Below are 27,058 nucleotides of genomic sequence, written 5' to 3'. Positions count from 1 at the left end.
ATGATCGGTTCTACCTAAACATGGTACCTACTTGTGATCCATATAGGATTCTGTTTCATTTCATGTTGCTTTAAACTCATTTGAAATGAGTTAATGTTCGCGCGTTTGTAAGTATGAGCAGTACTTGCACTTAGTCGAGAGATGGTGTATCTCTGTAAGGTGGGGAGTTTTTGAGATTCAGAAGAATATGTAAGCACGTCAAAGCAATTAGACCGGTCATAGACGATTTAGCCGTTAATGACTCGATTAGTTAAATACGAATGTTAATTTATAGATATTAATCTAACAATGATATAGACACTAAACTAGTATCATTGAATAGATATCGAAAAGTTATGCGAAAAGGACTGCTCGAACGCGTCATTTGGGTATCGGATGAAGAAGATATCATTAGTTTAATATGAAAGGGTAAAAATCGATATTTTATCGGAGCTCGCTATGGCTGCCCTTATCCAGATCGTTTGGCACCCACGTATCTTCTTTGGTTTTAACCAAACCTTGCGCAAGAGAAATACATTTTATATTCTTCTTTCTTCCTTCTCTTCTTCTGCTGTTGTGTGAGGTTCGATTTGAGAGAGTTTATCGAAGAGAATTAGTTGATGAAGATGTATGGATGATGAAGGAGATGATGTGGTTGCAGTTCATGGTGGAAAAATCATTCGGAGATCAATGAATTAGAGCAGGGAGAACTGAATTAGGGGTTTGTGATTTGGGTTTGATTTTTTTTATAGAATTGATAAGTTATTAGGTTGTTGTTTGACGAAGAACATAAGGGTTGAGGTTTAATTGAAGTTCTGAACCTGTCCTGGTGATGAATCGACATAAAAGAAGGTAAATTAGGGTTTCTCTGTTTAATGTTCAATTCGTGTGTTTTTGATTGATAACTGAGTAATTAGTTTTGGGTTTGTTCTCAATTGAATAATAGTTAGATGTTTTGGGTTTAATTTCAGTTTCTGTAAAATTTGAGTAAGAAATTAGGGTTCATCTTATTCAAGGTTAGTTGATTTGGAATTGGGTCTGTGGTGAAGAAAATTGGAATTGTTGTGCTGAAATCTAATAAGAGGAAGATGGGGATTGAGTTTTTCTTAGTGAAAGTTAGAAACTAGAGTTAGGTATAGATGCTTATGCTACTGTTGTGGGTGTTAATGATTGAAGTTGAATGAGACTTGAGATATAAGTATAGAACTGTTGGTGGAGGAGTTAGTCTGAGTTGTGGATGTAGTTATTTGGATAATGGGGATTCAAGATTGAATGAGCAGTGTTGTCTGCAATGAAGTTTCAGATCGAGGTTGTGTTAGATTGCAGCTGTGTTGAATTTGCAAGTAAACTGAGCTTACGTTTGTGAATAAATTATGAACTTCTCATGGACACGATGTAATGTTTTGATGAATGCAAAGTATAATTGCGCCTGGTGGAGTTGAGAGAATAGTTAAGGCTGGAGAGGAACTGAAATGGGTTATACTTCAATGTTGTTGAAATACTAGTCTTGATCTGACTACAATTGTGAAGGTGATGTTATGATTATGTGTTAGAGATGAATTTAGTGGTGCTGGCCGCATCTGATGGGTTTTAAAGTGCAAGTGGATTCTCAATAAGAAAAAATGGCTTGGCAACTGAGGGATGAACGGAAGGTGTATGATTGCTGATTCAGGTTGCAGCTAGGAATGATGTGTACGGAATGAAGGAACTGATGGTATTGGGTTCGATTAGCGGTGTAGGTGATTGTTTTTGTTGAGGAAGAGAAGTGGTGATGTTGTTGAATGAAATAGTCTGGTGGTGTTTTGAAGGATTGTGTATGTATGATAGATCTGGAGATACTATGGATTGGTAATGGAACTAGTTATGGATTGCCTGAGTTGGTAATGATGTTGCTGTAAATGTAAAATGGGTTAATCAATACAAGGATTTGGGAATTGCGAGGTGAAAGGAAATGATATGGAAATGGAGTTGTATGAATCTGATTGAGAAGAACTGAAGCTAAGGATGTTATTGTTGAAAGCTTGTTAGGAATGAAGATGGAAGTTAGATGTAGCTTATAGAACTGTGTATTGTTGGAATGGTGTGTGTAACTGATTTGTTTTTAGCTCAGAGTATCTTTTCATTTCAGTCTGGTGTTTAACTGTTTCACTTAACTTAGATTTTTTGGCTGAGTCAACCTTCTTGACTCAGTGATTCAACTGGTTCAACTTTGTTGACCTAGATTTGACCCTGACCTTGGACGTTGATTGTTTGTTGACCTTATTGACTGTTACTGACCTTTAGTTGACTCAGATGGACTGGGCCTTAGTTTAATGGGCCGATTTATTGGGTTGGACTTAGAGCCAGTTTTCCCATTAAACATGAATTGAACCCTTATGCTTCGAATTGTGTTTCCTTCTACAAAGTTGTGGATCTTCTTAAGACTTATCAAATGGACTATAGAACCAATCCAATTGAATTAGTAAACCCTTAGATGTACTAAAGATGGCTAATGAAAAGGTGTAGAACCATAAATGGGCTTAGTGATCGAATTTTTGATAGTGGTAAATAAGGTTTGTCGTTACTCGAACTTAGTTGAGATTGATTCTATGCTTAAATATAAAAATAAGAAATTATATACAAAATATGTCACGGGATGAAGAATTCACTGGGACTTGGTATTTCATTGTTTTTCATATTCAAGTGGTTCAGAAATTAATCCTAGGAAATTATAGCTCCAAACACAAGAAATATTGACTTTATTCTTTGCCAAAATAGATTTCGTAAAACATCAATTGTAAATTACAAGCATAGTGTATCAAAAACACCTAAAACTAAGCATGCATAATCAAGAGAAAACACATTTAATTAATAAGAATCATTTATTTTATTTTTTATCAATGCAATTAATCACATAAAAATATTGCATAAATTTATAAAATAAATATTACCACATAATTCTTGAAAGAATGGCTTCCTCCGTTGCCCCAAGGATTGGGTTTAGCTCATCATTAGGAAAACACGCTCAAAATTCATTTTTATTGCTCAAAGGTGGTGTACAAATGATGAAATGAGAGAAAAATCAATTGAAACCGTTTTTGTAACAGTTATAAGTGTTACAAACCGAACTGTTACAGGAAACGATAGAACCTAACTGTCGTTGTTACTGTAGCAAAACGACTGCCTCTGTGGGTCTATGTTCTTCGTGTTCTTCAGCTTATGCAGCAGCAGAAAAGATTTCTGTGCAGCTCTGATTTACGCACTGTTCTTCTCCAAACTCTCCGCCCCCCTTCTCTGCTACCCCAGGATGATATTTATACTCAACAGGTGAAGAAAATTCTCCAATAACTCCGGATAATCTTCATTTACTCGATAATATTCTTCACTGCCAGTCACGAGATTTCTTCCCTTTTTTACAGCTTCTCACGCGTCTGTAGCCATCCAACATACTGTTATTTGTCTTCTACATGTTTTTGCTCCAGTTTAGCACACTCCAAACACGTCTAAATCTTGTGCAATCCCGTGATAACCTCTTCCGAGAATAAACTCCCATGTTTTGTTCTCGCGGAATATCCAGCCACACTGGATCGAATCTAACACCTCTATCATCCCTGTCTAGCCCATAGGAACATATCCAATCAATACAGCTCTTTAATCTCCTAAAACTCCTTCAAAATCGCAACCCTAAACTGCCAGTTTTTGACTTCCATTTTCCCGCCAAATTTCAGATTTCAAATGTTGAAGATGAGTTCCCCTTATCCGAGACCTGAGGTGCGAATAGCAGGTGGCGCCCCGGGGGTGCAAAATAGCAGGTAGTGTGCCCCTTAGTAATTGGGTGCTGAGGATGAATTTGGTCTACGCATAACCTTGGGTGCCCCTTATCCAAATATGGGGCCCGTATAGCAAATGTTCTCCGGGGGTCCAAATAGAACTTTTTGAGCAACTTTTTCCACACAAGTGTATTTCTCGAAAAACACCTACACAAACATAAAAACACCATAATAAGTACAAAATCAAGCACTAGTAATAGAGACACCGAGGACAATTCAGACAAAAAAATGTGTCTATCAAATACCCCCAAACTTATTATTTGCTAGTCCTCCAACAAATATAATATAAAATGACTACAATTAGCACGCGCAGCAAGCCGTTAAACCGCTAGGTGGCCCTAGCGGCGGAGTGTTGTCTCCGGAGAGTTTACCAGAGGTGTACCCACAAAACCTTTACTCCAGACCCTAGCTATCTACGCAGAACCTTGTAAGGCACTAAAGAATCTCCTTGGTTGGTATAAAAACATTGACTATAGGAGGAAGTACCCTGATGCGAAATTCCAATTATTGTACACGATTTTGCACTCAGCATACTATAATTCATACATAAGTAATAGAGCTCTACTCAAATAGTTTCTAGATATCATAACCGGAGTCAACCAATCACATGGAAAGATTAAGAAGATGGATAAAGAGAAAAATAGATGGTTTAAAGTGAACGGTGTTTCCCATATCTGTCTGAAGGCCTCTGCCAAGATGAACCTATCCTAATTGACTGAGATACCAGTCTGACTAATATCAACACAACTGGCATATACAAGGGCACCAGTGGTCGATAAACCTAACCCTAGGTCAACACAACTGGCATATACAAGGGCACCAGTGGTCGACTTTATTTATTCCGGTTGGTCTGATGGTCTGGTCTCAATTCTCAATTTTTTTATTATTATTATTTTATTTTTTTTTGGTACCTCAAATCACTCTATTTCACCTAGCAATCGTAACAACTTGAATCGTGTGCCCCACCAAATCACTTATGAAATAAAAACATAAGGGATTAGGATTCAACGAGATATGGCGAAACTACCATGTTTTTTTTAATTCTAACACCTGAGCTCTGTGCTTTTATGAATAGACTCTTCAGATGTTTCCATCTAATCATATTGGTTCCTCAACTCCTACAACCAAGATGTTCCCATCCACTTAGATTGGTTAGTGCCAACCTTAATAAGCATAAATTTCTAGGCTCTGGAGTTTATTTATTGCAACTAAAAGCTAACAAAAAGTTTCTTCCCCACCCCCAAACTTAAATCTAAAATTGTCCTCAATGCTTTTAATGAAAGAGCAATACCAAAAAGTAAGGTAACATGAGGAATCAGTAAAGAGAGAAGTCGGAAAGATAGTACCTGGGTGAAGAAAGAAATCAAAAATTAATATACAACATACAATCGCCTCGATGGTCTATCAAGGGTAAACATGGTCCTCCAAAGGGGCCTCCTTAACATCACCTGTAGGAAAGGGTTCTGAAAAGGGTTTCAATCTCTAACCGTTAACCTTCGAATAACTCCTACCATCTGGTGTCTCGATCTCAACAGCTCCATGAGGAAAGACAGTGCGTACAATAAAAGGACCCGTCCACCGAGAACGTAACTTCCCAGGGAAAAGATGCAAGCGGGTATCATACATAAGAACTTTTTGACATGGAGAAAAAGACTCTCTTAAAATATTCTTATCATGCACAAGTTTCATTTTGTTCCTATACTCCTTATCACTATCGTATGCATCTCTATGAATTTCTTCCAACTCATTGAGCTGGAGTTTCCTATGGGATCCTGCCTTGTCTAGTGAAAAATTTAATTGCTTAACATCCCAATATGCTCTATGTTCTAACTCAACAGGTAAGTGACATGCCTTGCCATACACAAGTCGATAAGGTGACATTCCAATGGGGGTCTTAAACGCGGTACGGTAAGCCCATAAGGCATCAGTAAGCCTAGACGACCAGTCTTTACGATTAGGATTAACTGTTTTCTCTAATATACGCTTTATCTCCCTATTGGAAACCTCTACCTGACCACTAATCTGTGGATGATATGGGGTAGCTACCTTATGTGTAATATCATATTTCTTCATCAAAATCCTAAAAGGTCCATTACAAAAGTGCGACCCTCCATCACTAATTATAGCTCGCGGTGTACCAAAACGTGTAAGTATATTATCTTTCAAGAACTCAATCACAACCCTATGGTCATTAGTCTTACACGCAACCGCCTCAATCCACTTAGAGACATAGTCTACAGCGACAAGGTTGTATAAGTTACCAAAAGAATTAGGAAACGGACCCATAAGGTCAATACCCCACACATCAAAGACCTCAACAACTAAAATAGGGTCAAGGGCATCATTTTCCGACGGAAAATGGTTCCTAATTTCTGGCAACGTTCACAAGTAATACAGTAACTGTGAGAGTCTTTAAAAAACGAAGGCCAATAGAATCCACACTGCAATATCTTAGCAGCAGTCTTCTTAGCACTAAAGTGACCCCCACAAGCATGATCATGACAAAAGAAAATAATACTGGACTGGTAACTCTCAAGTATACATCTCCTAATAATCTGGTCTGGACAATACTTAAACAAATAAGGATCATCCCAAAAGAAGTGCTTCACCTCAGCTAAAAACCTAGAACGATCTTGTTTACCCCAATGTTGGGGCATTCGACCAGTAACAAGATAGTTCACTATATTTTCATACCAAGGTAATTGGGTAACAAAGAACAATTGTTCATCAGGAATGTTATCCCTTATAGGAAGGGAATCATCAGGGGAATCAACAACTAGCCTAGACAAGTGGTCTGCTACTACATTTTCGGCACCCTTTTTGTCTCTAATGTCTGGAGAAAACTCTTGCAACAAAAGGATCCACCTAATCAATCTAGGTTTCCTATCCTTTTTAGATAGAAGGTATTTCAAAGCAACATGATCAGTATATATCACGATCTTAGAACCTAAGAGATAGGGTCTAAACTTGTCTAAGGCAAACACAATGGCTAACAGTTCCTTCTCGGTAGTGGTATAGTTCAACTGGGCATCATTCAGAGTTTTGCTAACATAATAAATCACATGAAGTAATTTGTTTTCTCGCTGACCTAGCACAACACCAATAGCATAATCTGAAGCATCACACATGATCTCAAAGGGTAGGTTCCAGCTGGGTGCCTGGAGTATGGTGGCGGTAGTGAGTAAAGTCTTAAGCTTCTCAAAAGCCTCTACACAAGCATCATCAAAGACAAACTTAACGTCTTTTGCAAGCAAATTGCAAAGAGGTCTAGAAATCAAGTTAAAAATCCTTAATGAATCGACGATAAAAACTTGCATGCCCTAAGAATGACCTAATATCTCTTACGGTTTCTGGGACCTGTAAAGTTTTAATAAGGTCAACTTTGGCTCTATCTACCTCTATACCCTTCGAAGATATGATATGCCCTAGAACAATTCCTGAACGAACCATGAAGTGACATTTCTCCCAATTAAGCACTAAATTCTTTTCCTTACATCTAGTCAAAATTAATGACAAATGATGCAAGCACTCATCGAAAGACGAACCAAACACTGAAAAATCATCCATAAAGACCTCTAAGAACCGTTCTACCATGTCAGAAAATATGCTCAACATACAACGTTGAAAGGTCGCAGGGGCATTACATAGCCCAAAAGGCATGCGTCTATACGCAAAGGTACCAAAGGGACAGGTAAAAGTGGTTTTCTCTTGGTCTTCTGGGGCAATAACAACCTGATTATAACTGCAGCATCCATCTAAAAAGCAATAATGGCTACGTCCAGCTAATCTCTCTAGCATTTGGTCGATGAAGGGAAGGGGAAAGTGGTCCTTCCTAGTGACCTTGTTCAATTTTCTATAGTCAATACAGACACGCCAACCCATGGTCACTGGTGGGCCCGGGAAAGCGTATAAAATTGAAGCGAAATGAAACGGGCCTACAGTAATACCGCAAGTGCACGGTCGTTGGTTGTAGCTCGTGCAAGTACGGGTCGATCCACAGAGATTGGGAGTGTTTGGAGTTTCTAGCTATTTGGGCTCTAAATTGCTATTGGGCTTCTAATTGTGCTTTGGGCTTAGTGGGTTTTTGTAACAATGAAATGGTTTTGGGCTCAGTGGGCTTTTGGATTGACTGTGAACTTATGGGCTTTTGGTCTTTTGAATTGCACTGGGCCTTGGGCTAACAGTGACTGTGAATTGGGCTTTAGCTTTTCACCTGGGCTTTGATTAAGTCCACAGTGGGATTTTGTAATGACTGAACTTGTAGCCCAGAATTGAACTGGACCTGAAGCAGCAGCAGTGGTGGCTTCAGCAGCAGCAGCAGCAGTGGTGCACAGCAGCAGCAAGTAGTAGCAGCTGGGGGAGAACAAGGCAGCAGAGCACTAGGCCAATGAAGGAAAAGGGCAGAAAAGCCAAAAAGACCTAGTGCAGCTGGGGCAGAACAAGGCAGCAGAGCACTAGGCCAAGGTAAAACATGGATATTTACAATGGCAAAAGCAAACAGCACAAAAGTATTATGAGAAGGTGACAGAACAATGAAACTAAACAAAGAACAATGGAACCAAGGCCTAAGCCAAGGGCAGGGATGTGAAGAAGTAACAAAACAGTTAAGTTGCAAGTGACTGTGAAAACAAAATGTGGGTTAATCTAAGGCATTGAATCCACCCTTGTGTCCTAGCCAAACAATGTGATCCTAGGTTGAGTTGAAAATCCTATGCATACATCTAGAATGGGAGGAAAACTAATTTGCTCACTAGTTTGCCCCTAGCATTGACTGTCTTTTGACAAAACAATCAATCACAGGCACTATGAGCATCAATCTCTTCCCATTGCTCAATCAAAACACTGCACTAAGGCTCTAACCTAGCATTCCACTACCTAACAGTGCACTAAAGCTTCATCTGAGCCTCAACAGTGAACTCAGAACATAATTAACATTACAATGGAACTAAACATGATCATGTGAAATAACATTGCATTTAAACAACTAAACAGGGATTGAAAATTGCAAATGAAGAACCCTAAAAATTAACAGTGAAATCAAATTGACATTGGGAATTAAATTAACCCAATTAGGGGGTTTCTCGGATGACCCAAGAACCCTTTTAACATCCTACATCAGTTCCTATTTATAGTTTACAACAAAATCCCTAATTTCACCAAAACCCTAAATTTGCAAACCCTAACTTTTGGGGAAAATCAAATTCGACATACCCATGTGTAAATTGGCTTCGACCCATGCTTCTTGATGTCCCTCTGATGCTCTTCTTGCTCCAATTGATGTACTGCAACCCTAGATCGAGTTGTTTCATCAACTCCACACCTAGGTCAGAGAGATGTGGGTTTGAAAAAGCAACTAGGCTAGAGGGTTGGAGAAAGTGATGGTGATTGAGGTGGTGTCGGGGTATGGAGATGGTTGTGAGGCAGAGGGTGGCAGTGGACATGGAAGAGAGGCAGGAGCAGAGCTCGACTGCACTGTCGGGGGAAGAAGAAAGTTTTTGGGGAAAAAGGATTTGGGGAAGAAGAACTTGTTTGGATGAAGTCGATGGTTTTGTATGCTAGGGTGTGAAGCGGGGATAGCGAACTTTGATGAACATCGAGTAAAGAGCGTTGGATGATCCCATATAGATTGAATCGAACGGCTACGATGGAGAGGTATGTAGCGACCGTTGGATGATGAGATACAACAAAATTGACGGCTTCAGATGGAGTTAGGTACTATGGTGTTTGACAGGAGCTTCGGATTTTGATGCACAATGATGAGGTGACCGTTGGATGACAAGATGGATCCAATCTGACGGCTCTCATGGAAATGGGTATGGATAATGGAAATGGATTTGGGTAAGGGTTTTGGGCCTTGGGTATACCAAGCCCATATCTTCTTTAAGAACAATTCTTCCTCTTCAAGCCCACTCCTAATTGATCCGGCTCTTGCAAACATCATTCTTTGCTTCCTCCTAGTGAGAGTCTTTGCCGTTCCTTTGCTCTTTTCGCTCCGTGAGTTAACCAGGCTTTATTTAGTACCTAAAAATGCAAAATTAATTAAGAAAAGTATTTATTCTTGAAAACAACGAAAACACAGAATATGGGATAAAATGTAGAATTAATGCACAAAAGATGAGCTAAATGCCAACAAAAAGATATAGAAATATGCACTTTTTAGCACTCATCAGTCACCCGGGTTGGGATTAACTCATTATTCTCATTATGGACTACAGTGATACCGGATTTCTTAGGAACAACCTGAACAGGGATGACTCACTTACTGTCTGAAATTGGGGTAGATAATTCCTGCATCTAACAACTTAAGAACCTCGGTTTGAACTACTTCTTTCATATTAGGGTTCAGTCGACGTTGCATCTCCCTAGAAGGTTTGGTGTCACTCTCTAAATAGATATGATGCATACAATCAGTAGGGTTTATACCCATAATGTTTGCTATGGTCCACCCTAACGCTTCCTTGTTGTTCTGAAGGATGGTTACTAGCCTACTTTCCTGATCACTATCCAAGCCGTATGCTACAATCACAGGTAAAGTCTCAGACGGTCCTAAAAACACATATTTCAGGGTATATGGTAATGGTTTTAGGTCCAACTTAGGAGGCTCTTCTAACGAAGGAAATAGGGTAGACTTAGAAACTGGTAGTTGTTCGAACATAGGTTTCCATCCATTATTAGTGTATAACAAAGGGGTTGAGTCTAACAAAGCATTCACCTCATTAATCACATTATCATCATCAAAATCAATCCCAAAGTAAGCTAGGCATTTTTCTAATGGATCTTCTAACAAAGTGTTTGTAAATGACTCCTCGACTAATGTTCCTATCATGTTCACCTCTTCTATGTTCGAGTCATCTAGTTCAGAGGGTAGCTTACTAATATTAAAAATTTTCAGCTCAATAGTCATATTACCAAAAGAAAAATTCATAATACCATTTCGACAGTTGATGATCGCATTGGATGTAGCTAAAAACGGGCGACCTAAAATCACTGGTATCTGGTTCTCTGGGTCAGGGACAGGTTGGATATCTAGGATAACAAAATCCACAGGATATATAAACTTGTCGACCTCTATAAAAACATCCTTGATCACACCACGAGGAATTTTAACGGACCTATCAGCTAACTGGAAGTGTCATCTGGGTAGGTTTCATCTCACCAAGTCCTAGCTTAAGGTACACATGGTATGGAAGTAAGTCCACACTGGCTCGTAAGTCAAGCAAATCTTTCTCGACACAGTATTTACCTATTGTGCAAGAAATAGTAGGGGACCATGGGTCTTTATACTTAGGAGTAGTGGTATTCTGAATAACATAACTCGCATGACTAGCTAGGAAGGCTTTCTTCTGGACACTAAGTTTTCGCTTTCGCGTACACATATCCTTAAGAAACTTGGCATAAGCGGGAATCTGCTTAATCGCATCTAACAATGGGAGGTTGATAGTAACCTTCTTAAAAACCTTCAATATATCATTAAAGTTGGACTCTCTCTTAGTTGGAACTAGCAGCTGGAGGAACGGGGCTCTGGGAACAAAGTCGGGATCAATATGACCATCATTGGTTTCTTTAGAGACTCTATCAGTCTCCTCAGTTTCTGGTTCAGAAGGGTGAACAACATGTTCACTATCAGGCATGAAAACCTTGTTGTCTATCACTCTACCACTCCTAAGGGTTTTAATATAATTTACATGTTCGGATGGTCTTTCACCTATTTCATTAATTCCTCTAGGGTTGGGTTTTGTTTGACTAGGAAACTTACCTCTTTCTCTTAAAGACTCATTTATCTGACTAACCTGGATTTTCAACTCGGAAATAGCCTGAGAGTTAGCCTGACCTATTCTCTTATTTTCTTCTAAACCTTGAGCGACAGATTGCTGAAACTGCACAGTGTTACGAGTTAACAAAGCAAGAGACTCTTCTAAACTCATAATCTTCTTATCGAAAGGGTTCTGAAACTATGCCGGAGCTGAAAGATTCTTAGTATAGCCAAAACCTGGGGGAACCTGAGAGTTACTAGACTGACCTTGATTCTGGCCCTTAGACCAAGAAAGGTTGGGATGGTTTCTCCATCCAGGGTTATAGGTTTCTGAATATGGGTCAAACTTCTGACGGTTATCGAATCTAGTGTTGTTATAAAGAGCATTGGCTTGATCCTCAACAGTATGTCCTTCCCAAGAAGGCTCTATTGTACCACTATTACCACTAGAATGACCTAATTCTAAGGCTTCTAACCTTTTGGCTTTGGCTGCTATTTTAGCATCTGACTCATAAGATACTTCTACCCTATTGACATTTCCTATACTTAGAAGAATTGTTTTCTGGGGTTCCCTACTATTTTCCCATTGTTGGGTCTTATCGGCGATTTCATTCAAAAATGTCATCGCCTCATCAACAGTTTTATTCTCAAACCCACCTGTGTATAAGGACTCAACCATGGTTGTTGTTGAATAATCTAAACCCTCGTAGAGGATATGAACTAACCTAACCATCTCTAAACCATGATGAGGACATTGAGATATTAAGTCATTGAACTATTCTAAATACATATATAAAGATTCTCCCTCTTGTTGAGCAAAAGTACAGATTTGTGTCCTAATAGACGATGTTTTGTGCCTTGGAAAAAACTTCTGTATAAAGGCAGATGTAAGTTGGTCATAGGTTTCAATTGACTCAGAAGCCAAACTATACAGCCAATATTTGGCTTTAAAGGGGGAATAACCTAAGTTTCAACGCATCATCACTAAGGTTTTTAATTTTCAGAGTACTACAAACTTCCTCAAATTCCCTAACATAAAAATAAGGTTTCTCATTCTCTTTTCCTAAAAATATTGGGAGCATCTGTAAAGTCCCAGGTTTGAGTTCATAATTTGCCTCGGTTTCATCTAACTTGATACAAGACGGACGAGAGGTCCTAGCTGGGTTTAATAAAGCTTTCAAAGTTGCCATTTCTGGCACTACCAAAGGAGTATGAGTACTTTCTTCACTAATTTTCAAGTTTTCAAAGCTGAAATTTCCAAAGACAAGGCTCTCAAAAGAAGAGTCTTCGAGCTCCCCGCATTCACAAGAAGAACTACTAAGTTTATCACTAATCAAACGACCTAGAGTGTTTCTTTTCCAAGCCTGCTCTTTAATAACCTTGGGCATACACTAGAAAAACAAAAGAAAAAGAAAGAAATCCTAAAAGGAAGGGAAGTTCTATGCAAACACAAACAAGGATGACTCCACCACAACAAACCTACTGATTTCTAGCAAACAAAAAGAATGATGGCTCCACTTAGATTGTTTCTAGACCAGCTTCTAATCCTTTGAAAGGGAATTCGTTACAATTTAAGCAAACCCCTATGGAATCAATCCGAGTTTAAGTAAGTTGAATCGAGACGGGGGAAGCTCAGTGGAGCTTTGATACACAAGGCCTCACCGGCATTACAAGGCGACATACTCAACTCACAGAAACCATCATGAACTTTGAAGCATGCTTAAAAGATTAACCAATATTTTTCGAATGACTTTCCTATTAAGCTCGTTACCCTATAGGTCTCCTTCTAGTCAAATTTTAGGCTTAGGTTCGCGTTTGGTTTCGTTTTCCTAAAGCGGGCAAGAAGGGAACGGTGATGAAATCCGAACCCTTATCTTGTATGGCCAGTCCTTGCCCTTTACTAGGAAATTAAAGCAGCCGTTTTCAAATCCTCAGCATATATGCAAACGAAGGAATACAGTAACTCGCTAACAGGGGATTCACGAGTGTTTCGAAAAACTTACCTCCCATACCAGACGGGGGATGAACCACTGAAGTCGACTCGGGCCATGACGCCTATGTCATGTACGAACCCGAGGGGCCGAGGCGATATCGTAATGCAAACAATTGATATTTAAACTACCCTTCCGTAGGGTTTAAAAAAAATAATCCCAAAGTCCACAGTCCAAAGTCCAAAAATAAAGTGCAAAAGAAAAAGATAATCTAAAAAAAAAATATAAAAAAATTGTCTCTCTCTCTCTGTTTTTTTTTTAATTAATTTTTATTCTTCTTTTCTTTCGCTCCTTTCGCTTTGCTTTTTGAGCAACTTTTTTCGGGGGTCCAAATAGCACTTTTTGAGAAACTTTTTCCACACAAGTGTATTTCTCCAAAAACACCTACACAAACATAAAAAAACCATAATAAGTACAAAATCAAACACTAGCAATAGAGACACTGAGGACAATTCAGACACAAAAATGTGACTATCACTTAGAACCATTAGATAGTTCACTTATCATATAACTAGAGAATTGAGATTATGTTATGAGCCTTGTATGAGCCTTTGGGCTAATCTCTTAGGGTGCTTTTGTGATTAACAATTTGTCTTTATTAAAAACGATCGATTCAAAGGATGAACAAGTGGATCGTGGATCTCGAAGTAGGCATGACTTGTCATCAATTCAGGTGGGAACTCTGTAACCATCTTGTAATTATTAAGCTTTCTTATACCTGCGAGCATGATGAGTCTTTACTATTTTTTGAACATAGTTGTGCGTATTTTGATGTACTATTCCTGTATCATTAAGTATGATGTATATGTTGTATTTGTATGTATGATGTTTGCTACAATTGTGTTTGTGTGTGATATGCATTGTGATATTTCCCTGCGAGGAGTGTCTATGTTTCCCCACGGCTCTTAGATAAGTCAAGTAAGGCGGTAATTCATCCGTCGACAATATTACTTAGTAGGGCGGTAAGTCATCCATCTGAATATTATTATAAATATTTTATTAGTAGGCCGGTAAGTCATTCGCTTGAATATTATTGCTAATTAAGATAGTAGGGCGGTAACTCATCCGTTTGAATATTACCTAGTAGGGCGGTGATTCATCCGTTATGATATTATATATACTATTTTATTTGAGGGAAATCACTCGTATGCATATTATACTTGTTCGTCTAACTTTCTGATCTTGGTGGTAATATTCTGAATCATGGTTTGTATGGGCACTCTGTGTGGATGATGTTATTATTATTGGTTAGGGTTGTTCTCGCGTCGTCTTCTCCAATGAGTTTGGCGAGGTTAGGATAACACTTGCTCCTGGTTGCATGAATTGTTGAATGCTTAGATTTATTACTCTTATTTTCAATTTGTGTTCTTACAACTGTGAGTCATTTTAGTGATTACTCGGGAGTTATATGTTTCTTTGGTCACCCTTTCGGGACGATGTGCTCACTTGTTCCCACTTCAGTTTCAGTAATCAAAAGGAGTGAAGCGTGCGAAGATATCCGTTTACGTAGCTTAGTACTCTACCGAATATAGTGTTGTCGTGTATCTGTATTATATGTATTCTTTCTTTATTCTGTAAAGCAACACATTTATATATTTATATAACATGAGAGACTTTCAAACATACTGTATCAGAGAGTTTGAGTTTGTTTGTTAGCATTTTATGTGAAGATGGTTCTGAAGATTGATAATATGGACTTGATGCTTCAATTAGTTTGTAATCCTATAGCTAAGCAGGTTTAGCATTTGGGGCATCACACTACCGATTTGAGATATCACCAGCTTGAGTACGCGTACCTTAGCTACCGGATTTGAGTTTATAAACTCAGCAGAAATTTTCGGTTCGAAAACTTCCGTGAGTACGCGTACCCGAAGGTGACTAGTTTACTAGTTTGCAAACTTACAAACTCCAACATAAAGTTTCGGTATGAAAACTTCTGTGGGTACGCGTACTCAACCTGTCTCCTTCACCAATACCGCATGCACACATATGCACGCACTTGGCTTCCAGCACATGGATTTATACACCAATGTGCGAACACACTATATATGCTTACATCCATAGATGGTAATCTCAACTCTACATTTCAATCATTGAAACATTCTTCTATAATATTATAATAATCGTTTTCACTTCTATCATCATCAAAGATATTTTAAAGATTGAAACGTCATCATGACTTTCGTCACGGGTAAAGATGAAAATGGTTAAAGCGAAAGCTTACCAACACATATTTCGAGAAAAAGATAGGCGAGTAAACTCGGCTCGAAATAGCAAATGTGTATGTATGAAAACTATCATACTTAAACGACTTTGTCTCAAGAGTAGGAGATAGATTAGACTTTTGAGTAATAGATAAGTTCAAGTCTCCACATACCTTTTAGTCGGATGAAGTTCCACCGGTTCCTCGAGTAGTTCTTCGTCTTCGTAAGATGATCGCCATGGAGTGTGGAGCTTCAACTACACTTGACTATCCTAGACCGAGACTTAGTCATAAGTAAACTAGAAATCAAGACATATAGTTTTGATCACTAATATTGACAAACATGCTTGAGATAGCAACGCATGCGAGTTCGACCAAGCAATGCTCTAACAATCTCCCCCTTTGTCAATTTTAGTGGAAAAACTATCAACGCATATGGATTACAAAAAAGATAAAACTTTATAGCTTCTCGTCCACATGCTTGATCTCCTTGGTTCTTCAATATTACTCGAAATCTTCGTCACTTCCAAGTACTCCAATGATTCCAAAGGTTGTAAGTTTAGCATCATCGTTGTTGAAGTTCTGTAGTCATAGCAATGAGAAAACAAAAGCTCGATCATTGTTATACAGTGTCATAGTATATTACACAGCATCAAAGTTCTCATATCACAACTTTGACAACAATACTATGGTGATATGTATCACTCCCCCTTGCATATTGATCCGTAAAACACGTAAACCATATATATTTGTAGTGTGAGCTACATATTAATTCTCCCCCTTTTTGTCAATAAAATTGGCAAAGGTACGAAAACGAGATCTTAATGAAATTTTATGGAGACAATTCAAGACCAAATAAAAGTACATATCAACTTTGTTTTGATACAATCATAAAGCCAAATATAAATTCATTTATCACGGAGTTTATAAAGATACAAGATAACTCCTCAAATATTCCACAACCGCTCCCCACAAAGATATGGAAATTAAGCGCAAGTTCAAAATAACTCTCCCCATTTGATGTCATTCCCGAAAGAACAACAAGAGCGACCTTACTTTTACAAGAAAAGAAGTATTTATTTGGACACCAACAACCAAAAATAATTTTGTTATCCAAAAATTCTCAATAAAATTAACCACTAGAGAACCCATGATTAATCTAATCGGAATACACAACCAAAATAATCACAAACGAATCTATGATTAGTTTAGTTGGAAATTCTCATACAAGAAGACTTATGGAGCCACACAGTATATACATAAAATATGGATCAGGGAAGATCAATACTGCGGAATATACAAAGATTCATTCTATTTTCCATCACTATTTGCATAACGATATACAATAGACATAATCCTTGTAAACAAAAGATTTTAACCTATTTTCCATCAAAGAATTGACATAATAGGCTTAACTTTTGTTTGTCAAAAGTTCATTCATTCTTGTATCAATACATGCATATCGAATATAAACGAGATAACTTTTGACATCGTATGGGACAATAATAGTTCACGGACGCAAACACACATATCCCATAACATATTGCAATATATAAAACCATAAAGATTAATACTGCAATCATCATCTTTCAAAACAACTTTTTAAAATTTAAACAAATAAACCTAAAAACATGAAGATGAAAATGTTGGACATAGCTATGTGTACTCATAATAATGGCTATTCCAAACTCTAGTTATTCTTCTAATCAAAAGACAAGAATAAAATTCTCATAAGAAGATTTACTAGGAAAAAATAACATTTCACTTACTTTCAGAATTCTTCTTGTATTCCATATATTCATCAAGCTCATCTTCAATTAGATCAATCCTTGATTCAAGATTTTCAATCTTTTCTTCCAGGTTCTTGGATGATAAGACTAATTCGTTTTTCAGATCACTTACTTGTTCCAAAATGAGATTCATGGTCAAGGAGAGTTTCTCAAACTGGGATACAGGTGGATTTCCATCAAAATATACATCACGCTTGTCTGAGCCTAACTCATTATCTGATGAGTCGGAACGAATCTTCTTAGATGGAAACAAGACAGTACAAACATCACTATCTTTGCTTGATAAACTGTAAGATGACAAGGTGGAAGAGAGGAATGAAATTCTCAGCCTGCAAGGGAAGAGACTTCTTGTTAAAAGGAAGAAAATATTCTAAGAAGATCTTTTGACTAAAACCCTAAGTCAAGGGTAGGTGCACATTAATGGTTTTAGGAGAACTTTTTTATGAATGCTTTTAACCAAACCAAACAGAGATACTAAGTACAGAAATACAACCCTCTTAGTAGGATATGGTTCTTATAGAAAACATGGGGTACAAGAACCATATTATATTCTTACTACATAATAAGCTTCTCCCGATCCATAACCGGATTGGGAGGTCTCCATCTTAAGGGTGTACTTATCTCTTGATCCCGTTCTCTCTTTGTGTGAACATAATTGAGAGTTTTGTTCATTTGTCTTAGAGCAGTGTTGAGAACTCTGTGTGTTGGTCTTTGAAGGCTATGAGTGGCCTTGTAAATCTCTTTCATACTTTTAATAGTATATATGAAAGATTTTTTTTTCCTCTTTTGCAAGCATGTTTTGACTGAGGAGATAATCTCTTGATTTTTTGTGCTTATGTTAACCTGATGATCCTGATCAACACACAAGATATCAGAATTTGAATTTTATTGAGATAATCTTGTGATTTTCTATATCACCTTTTTCGTTAGATATAGAGTCAGGCATGATTTGATGAGAAGAAATAATCGGGTATTTCTTATCGAACCACTATTGTGAATGCTTGTCGTTTCATGTATTAGAACATCCAGTTGATCTTCCAAATATTCAATCCTTTTCATTAGACTTTCTTCTTTTGAAGGGACATGATCGAGTAATTCGGAGTGGACTGGGCTGTTTGGAGGACACGTGCGATTGTCAACAAAGAAGTTAAAGGAACTTACACAGATTTCTTCCTCCGGACAATAGTCAAGAATATCCATCCAAGCCTTTGTTAACTCATTAACCTCCTCATAAGTGTTTGAAGTATGAACACTTCTGTAGCACTTTAAACAAGACTTATTTTCATGATTCTTTTGATCTTTATTATTCCCCTTTTTGATTGAGATATTTTTCTTTTAAGACTTTCTTTACTCTGTATGAGTGTCTTTTTCAACTGTTGTATGAACAATGAAAGAGATGAATTAAAGCTATTCTCATTTTTTTTCAATCACTTTTGGGCAGCGAGATTTCTTATCAGATGTGATAATAGAGTTTACTACCAAATGATGTTTCTCTCGCTGTTGCATTTCAAGATCAAAAATCTTTAACTTTCCAACCAGAGTATTTCTGGAAAGAGTATCAAGGTTATTTCCCTCAACGATGGCATGCTTCTTAGAATCACATCTAGATGGAAGCGATCTGAGAATTTTCATAACAATGTCCTTTTCAGGAATAGTCTTACCCAATGTAAAATATGCAGTAACAATTTCAGACACTTTGTGATTAAACTCATCAAATGAATCTTCATCTGCCATACGAAGGTTTTCCTAATCGGAATAAAGGTTTTGAAGCCTAGGTTCCTTTTCACTGGTATTACCTTCGAATACGGTTTCTAAAATATCCCACGCATCTTTAGACCTAGTGCGGTTTGACACATGGTGCTGAAGATTTGGGGTAATGGCATATATGATGGCGTTCAAACCGTCGGAGTTTTTCTTTGCAGCAAGTATCTCAGCAACATCGTATACGCCAATATTTTTTGGAACATTAACATTACCTACTGCAACAACGGGAGCATCATAGCCATTAACAACATATACCCATGATTGAAAATCACGCGCTTGAAGAAAAGCTCGCATATCAATTTTCCCCCATAAGTAATTAAAGCCATCGAAGACTGGTGGTACGTTAATAGAGATAGCACCTCTGTCCATAGAGTCAGATCGCTACAAACACAGACTTTTGAGGTCTTGAACGTGTTTGCCTACTCTGATACCAATTGAAAATACGGGGGTCTAACAACCTCACCCAATATTTCGATTAACAATCTGTATGGACCAACTTTAATACACTTTCTAGAGAATCAACTAGACAGTCAAACTCATAAGAACTAGTTGAAGAGTTTTTCAGTTGCTTAGGTCTTTATTCATAGACACAATTGAAACAAAATCGGTATGATCCACTTGAATCAATTCATGAACAATATAGCCACGGTTTGCAAAGATTGCATTCCTTATAATTTATTCTTTTAAGTTCATGAACTACCTATTTGAGATATCACCAGCTTGAGTATGCGTACGGGTATGTGTACCTTAGCTACCGGATTTGAGTTTATAAACTTGGTGGGCCCGGGAACGTGTAAAATTAAAGCGCAATGAAACGCGGGCCTACAGTAATACCGCAAGTGCACGGTCGTCGGTTGTAGCTCGTGCAAGTACGGGTCGATCCACAGAGATTGGGAGTGTTTTGTAGTGTTTAGCTATTTGGGCTCTAAATTGCTATTGGGCCTAATGGGTTTGTTTTTAACAATGAAATGAACTGAGCTTGGGCTTTGGTCTCTGAATTAGGCTTTTGATTAAGCCTGAATTGGATTGGGCCTTTAATTGAGTTCAGGCTTTTGGATTAAGCCCACAGTTGACTGAATTGGGCTTTGAGCCTTAATGAACTGGGCTTTCACCTTAAACTTAGGTTTGGGCTCAGTGGACTACAGATGGACTGAGCTTATGATGTGATTTGAGCCTTGGGTTGAGCTGGGCTTTCACAGTGAGTTGGGCTCAATGTAACAGTGAATTGGGCCTTAGACCTTAATGATGATCTGGGCCTTGAGCCTTTAGCTTGAGCTAGGCTTTGAAGAGGAAGCAGCAGCAGCAGTGCAAAGAGGAAGGAAAGCAGACAGCTGCAGTAGCAAAGCTGGAGAAAACAGCAGCAGCAACAGGGTTGCAGCAGCATAAGGCAAAGAAAGCAGCAGCAGCAGCAGTACTGCACAGCAGCTGCACAAGCAGTGGAAGGGAGGCAACAACAGCAGGGTTGCAAGGCAAGGAGAAAGAAGAGATGGCAGTGAAGCAAAGACAATGCAATAAATAAAATGTAAAGAAGCAAAGACAATGAAGAAAATTAAACAAGACAATGACTAAACAACAAAGAACTAAACAACAACAATGGAAGTGAACCAAGGCCTAAGCCAAGGGCAGGGGAGATGAGAAGCTAACAGTGGTGACAATGCAAGGCCAAGGCAGTGGCTCTAGGCATACAAATGGAATGGAAAGAGAATTAGCTTGCTATGAGCACTAATTTCTCCCATTGCTCAATCAAACACAATGCATCCTAAGCATACAAATGGAATGGAAAGAGAATTAGCTTGCTATGAGCACTAATTTCTCCCATTGCTCAATCAAATCAGTGCACTGAGGTTTCTAGCCTAACATTCCACTAAACATGTATCACATAACAGGTACATTAACATTACATGGAACACAAACATCAACAGGAAATTAAAAGTAGAACATATACAGAACATGATACAAGCTTACAGAAACATAACATAACAGGGGTATGGGAGTGACAGCAAAGAACAAACATAACACAATGGAGTTCATAACAGGAACAACACATAACAACATCACAGTGACATAAAATGGAGAAAATCAAAACATTAAAATGGATAAACAGTGAACAACAAAATGAACATTTAACAGAACTAAGTTCTGGACACTGGCTATTCCAGCATGAAAATTACACACACCACAGTCCCCTTTTTATACCCAATTTACATTTTAGGGTTCTTACACCCAATTCCCAAATTTACCCAATTGAACAGCAAAATTAGGTATATGATTTTACCTAATGTAATGGGTCTAATTCGAACCCACATCCCTATTCTAGCTCCTTCATGCCTTCCTAACAAAAAATTAGGGTTTTCTATAAATATCCCCAAAAATTAAGAAATTAGGGTTTTTTGAAAGTTGAGAAATCTCACCTAATTCTCTGAATTTTTCTTCGACCCATGCTTTATCTTCTTCTTTTTCTCCCTGTTCCGCTGTCAATTGCCGTGTCTAGCTTGAATTGCTTCATCAACTCCACACCCTAGGGTTCAGTGGCGTGAGTGTGGGTTTGATGAAATAATTTTGGCTAGGTGAATAGGTTTTGCAGTATGGGATGATGGGTTTACTGAATTGGAGGTGGTTAGGTGGTTATGGCAGAGGTATGGTGGCGGAATGGATGTTGCAGTTGCAGCTCTGCAACTGTCGGGTGGAGGAGAAGAAGAAAGAAAGAGGAGAAGAATGGATTGGGGTGCGTTTGTTTTGGGTATAGGGTATTTGGTACTCGGGTGTTGAGCGGCTTCATCAAATTTTGATGTTTTGTGACTCTGAGCTGCGGGATGCGAAGATGGTTGGTAGATCTAACGGTGAGATGAGAGATGAATCGATGCAACCGTTGGATTTTGAAACACAACGAAGTCAACGGTGTTAGATGATGTTAGGTACTGTAGTGTTAAGCGGAAGTATCGAGATTTGATGCGCAGGCAAAGGAGCGACCGTAGGATCTAAATGTGATCTAATCTGAAGGCTTGGAATTTAGGCACTATGGTGTTTTGCAGGGACTTTAGATTTTGATGCACGATGAAGAAGCGACCATTGGATGATGAGATGGATCCAATCTAACGGCTGAGAATGGAGGCGGGTAAGGATATAGAAAATGGGTTTGGGTAAGGGTTTTGGGCCTTGGGTATGTCAAGCCCATATCTTCTTTAAGAACAATTCTTCCTTCTTGAGCCCATTCCTAGCTTTTTGGTCTTGTGCGCACCATTCTTTGCGGATTCCTTGCGTAATTTCTTCCGGCTTTTCACTACTCTTCAACTCTTTTCCGCTCCGCAAGTTATCCAGACTTTATTTATTACCTAAAAATGCAAAATTAAGTAAGAAAAATATTTATTCTTGAAAACAATGAAAATACGGAATATGGGATAAAATGTAGAATTACTGCACAAAAGATGAGTTAAATGCCAACAAAAAGGGATAGATATATACATTATTTGGCACTCATCAAATACCCCCAAACCTGAATTTTACTTGTCCTCAAGTAAAACAAAACTAAGGAAATCCTAACTATACCACTGTCGCTGGTCTCTCGAATGCATTTAGCGTATGCACTAAGCCTTTTAAACCACTAAGTGTCCCTAGTGGACGAGTTGAAGTCTCGTGAAGGTTTGCTTAGAACGTACCTACAAAGTTCTAGGTCAAAATATAAGCTCAGATTCCATCAAATGTGACATGTGCAAGTCAGTTAAGCTCACAGCAAAATGGAGATGTAAATCTAGCTATCGAAGGCACAATCCTAGCACTGATAACAAATAAAGACATGTGATAAGAGTGTAAAGTGTATCTACACATGTGTAAAGAAAGATCTGAAGTTATGACTACTAATCACCAAGAGATAGTTTCTCAGGCTAAGAACCAAGGTCGAAATCTAGCTAGCTGTCCGGACTTTACGAGAATTGTGAATGAGTTGGAGGTATTTCACAATTACTCGCGTTGTACATCAATGGCATACACCCTCCTTGCTTATTACAATGAAACAACAAAAGATGACTCTTTACATGACTCTTATTTACATTGACTATTCTCTTTTTATTTTTGGAACAAGAGAGGATGGAATTGATAAATACTTGATTTTTTTGTTTTTTTCTGATATTTTTTTCTTTTTTTTTCTTTTTCTTTTTTTTTTCTTTTTTTTTTAAGAACTTGAATTGAAACATAACTTTTGATACATAACAAAAGAAACAAAAATTACATGACACTTTGCAAGAGGTAGCCCTTTTTGATGCACCCAGTTAAATTCGATGGTTGTCTTTCTTAATGTAACCTCCACCTTCTATCCCAACCAACCAAAGAACAAGCTAGTCAAGTTTCGTTCAGTATTCTAAAGTGATTGGCAATCGTAACTTCCTATCAAACACCTTGAAGATCGAGGCCATACATGTATTGGTAGATCGTGCGCGTGCAAATTTCTTATCACTATGTGAATTGTGCTAGAATCAGGGTGCCTAAATATCTAGACTAAGACTCCTAATAATTACATATTTGCACAAGAGTCAACATTTCAAGGTAAATGAGCTCCATTTTTATGATTTTTTTTAATTTTTTAATTTTTTAATTTTGATTTTTCAATTTTTTTGGAATTTTTCAATTTTTTCAAAAAGAAGGAGTTCGTTTTCAATTATGGCAATTATCATGGTATCTACTCTATACCCCCAAACCTAAACTAAACATTGTCCTCAATGTTTCAAAATATGGAAAGAATTAAAATGCAACATATGGAAAGGGACATGCTGAGTAGAGTAAAAGGAGAGAGAATACCCGATTTCGGCGAAAGCAGAATTAAAACTCCGTTATTCAAGGCAAAAATCCAACATATTTCAGCCGAGATCATATTGGATTAGCAAAATATATACAAAAGGAACAAAAGGGTTTTTAAGAAATTTTATCTACTGGATTATATACAAAAATTCACCATACACTAACAATCTAAAGAGTTGAGGATCAACCCAAAAGACAAAGTGTAGCGGTTTCAACAGCTTCACACAATAATAATAGGATAAACGCAAGTGAACTGTGAAACAAAATGAGCTACCCCCAAACCTGGATTTTACAGAAGATATAATTTTGAAAACAAAATCGCGCAGTTTGGGGGTTCATCATGCACAAGGTCTAGCTCGAAATGAACTGTGCTAGGGACGGGCAAACATGCTAATTCCAACTGTGGTTCCTCAAATGTATTATATTTAGAAAAATAGTCCAAGAGGACTTGGGAAGCACACAGTTCCAAACCTAGTTGGGATTCTCAGAAAAATTGGTTTGACAATATGGTACAAACCAAATCTAGGTTGGGTGGAAGGCCACAGATTGTGACTTATGTAGGAGATAGGCACATCATTATTAATCAAATCAAAATCTCCTAAATCATCTACACATGTCACATCATGCTCACAATCATCAATCATTGGCAAGTTCACATCAGATCATCAACATCATCAACAAATTTATTCTCATGCATCGGCAAATCAGGAGAAATATCACAATGTGACCTAGGTAGAGAATCAGACACATCAAATATTTTCATGCATATTAGTGTCTACAGAAGATTCAACTATTCCTATGTCATGCTCATCTTCACAGAATAATTGTACGAATCCCATGTCAATATCAAAATCATATGAATTACAATGAGTATTAGAAAAAACAACATTCATGAAGGTCGAGGGCGAGAAGCCATATGTTTTTGAACCAACAGGTTCCACAATATTTTCATGTTCTTCTAACATATCATCATAATCATCATAATCATCATCATGGTAGCATGCATATTGGTCCTCATTAACAGTGGTGGTGTCATTAGTCGATTCATGTTCCTCTAAATTAGGTTCATATTCAACATTATTTACATGAATGGGACTAGACACTTCATTAGGGACAACATACATTTCCTCATGAATTTCCTCCTTTTGTAGGTGAAGCAAAATCTGATCTAAATGTGCATGAATTCGTGATGTAGATCTATCATAGTCTTGCTTGCAGAGTCTTAAAGCTTCTGTGGTGGAGTCTAAATTCATGGGAGTACAAAATTCTTCATGTTCAAATTGTGGTGAATGGTACATGTGTGCATGGTCATTAGGGTTTACAAAATATTGATCGCAACCCTCAAAGGATTGATTATGGTCCCAATGACTACCATTCTCACAATTTATGGGCATTTCATACCTTGGATTTTCTCTAGATTGCCTAAAATTATGCAAAATATGACAATTCTCAACAGGGTGGTCTAAACTACCACATGCGGGACATGCATAGATTTCAGGTTGCCTAAGAAAATTAGATGTGACAGATTCCTCATGTGATTGCATTTCTAAAGCTGTGATTCGAGCTTCTATTTGATCCATAAGTGATGATTGTGTGAGTGAGGCACTAGCAAAATGTTCATTTTCACGTTGCGATGAATGATGCATGTATGATAGTCATTAGGGTTCATGTATTGCGGCTCGGGACTTTGAAAATGTCCATAATAATTCCTATGATTATTGACATCATGGTCCGTGGAAGGTTCATAACGTGGCACATGCCCATAAGCAAGTTCTCTAAGAGTTTTATTTCCATCCCCAGGAGCAGACCAAAATCCAGACATGATTGGCTCAAAAGCTAAGTAAAGAATGTACAAAGCTCAGAATTTGGTTTTTAAAGGGTTTGGATTTTTGGGAAAAATTTGGTTTTGGTGGGAGACATTTGAAAATTTGGTTTTGAAATGGGAGAAAAATAAAACTTTTGGTTTAAGATGGGATAAAGAAAAAATTTGGTTTGAAATGGGAGCAAGAGAAAATTTTGGTTTTTTTTTGGTTTTTTTTTGGTTTTTTTTTTTTTTTTTTTTAGAAAAAGAAAATAAAATTTGGTTTTTGAATGGGAGCAAGCCCACTGTTGGTTTTGTGTCTGCTTTGGCTCCGCTTGGTTGAAAACTTTTGGTGGAACTGAGTCCAAAATCTCGGCCTAGAATTTGGGTACTCGGCCCACTAACGAGTTCAACTAGCGTGATCGGTTACAAGCTCAGCTGGGTTTAAAAACCCAGAATACAAAATACAAGTCCAAATTAAACAAGCTCACAAAAATTAAATACAAGCCCACAAATTAAACAACACAAGCCCACAAATAAATTATTACAAACCCAACAGAAAATAAGAGAAGCCCAAAAATTGGCTTTAATATTACATGCCCACAATTAAAAAATTGGAAGCCCACAATTCGGGTTCTCTTAAATGGGTTACCTTTTAAGCACAGCCCAGCTGCTCTGATATTGTTGCAAAAACCCAGTTGGGCTTTGGTTCTTTTCCTTGGTGGCGTCCCAGCAGAGGAAAAATAGGTTCAAAACAGCAGGTCCAACAGCAAATGAAGTGAAGCAGATGCAGATGCAAATGCTATGCAGTGAAATGCAAAAATAGCTAATAAAACAACAAGAAAAACACAGCACCAATCCCCGGCAACGGCGCCAAAAACTTGGTGGGCCCGGGAACGTGTAAAATTAAAGCGCAATGAAACTCGGGCCTACAGTAATACCGCAAGTGCACGGTCGTCGGTTGTAGCTCGTGCAAGTACGGGTCGATCCACAGAGATTGGGAGTGTTTTGTAGTGTTTAGCTATTTGGGCTCTAAATTGCTATTGGGCCTAATGTGTTTGTTTTTAACAATGAAATGAACTGAGCTTGGGCTTTGGTCTCTGAATTAGGCTTTTGATTAAGCCTGAATTGGATTGGGCCTTTAATTGAGTTCAGGCTTTTGGATTAAGCCCACAGT

The sequence above is a fragment of the Papaver somniferum genome, chromosome 8 (assembly GCF_003573695.1).
Source record: "Papaver somniferum cultivar HN1 chromosome 8, ASM357369v1, whole genome shotgun sequence".
Lineage (NCBI taxonomy): Eukaryota > Viridiplantae > Streptophyta > Magnoliopsida > Ranunculales > Papaveraceae > Papaver > Papaver somniferum.
Note: the sequence above shows the minus strand (reverse complement) of the source record.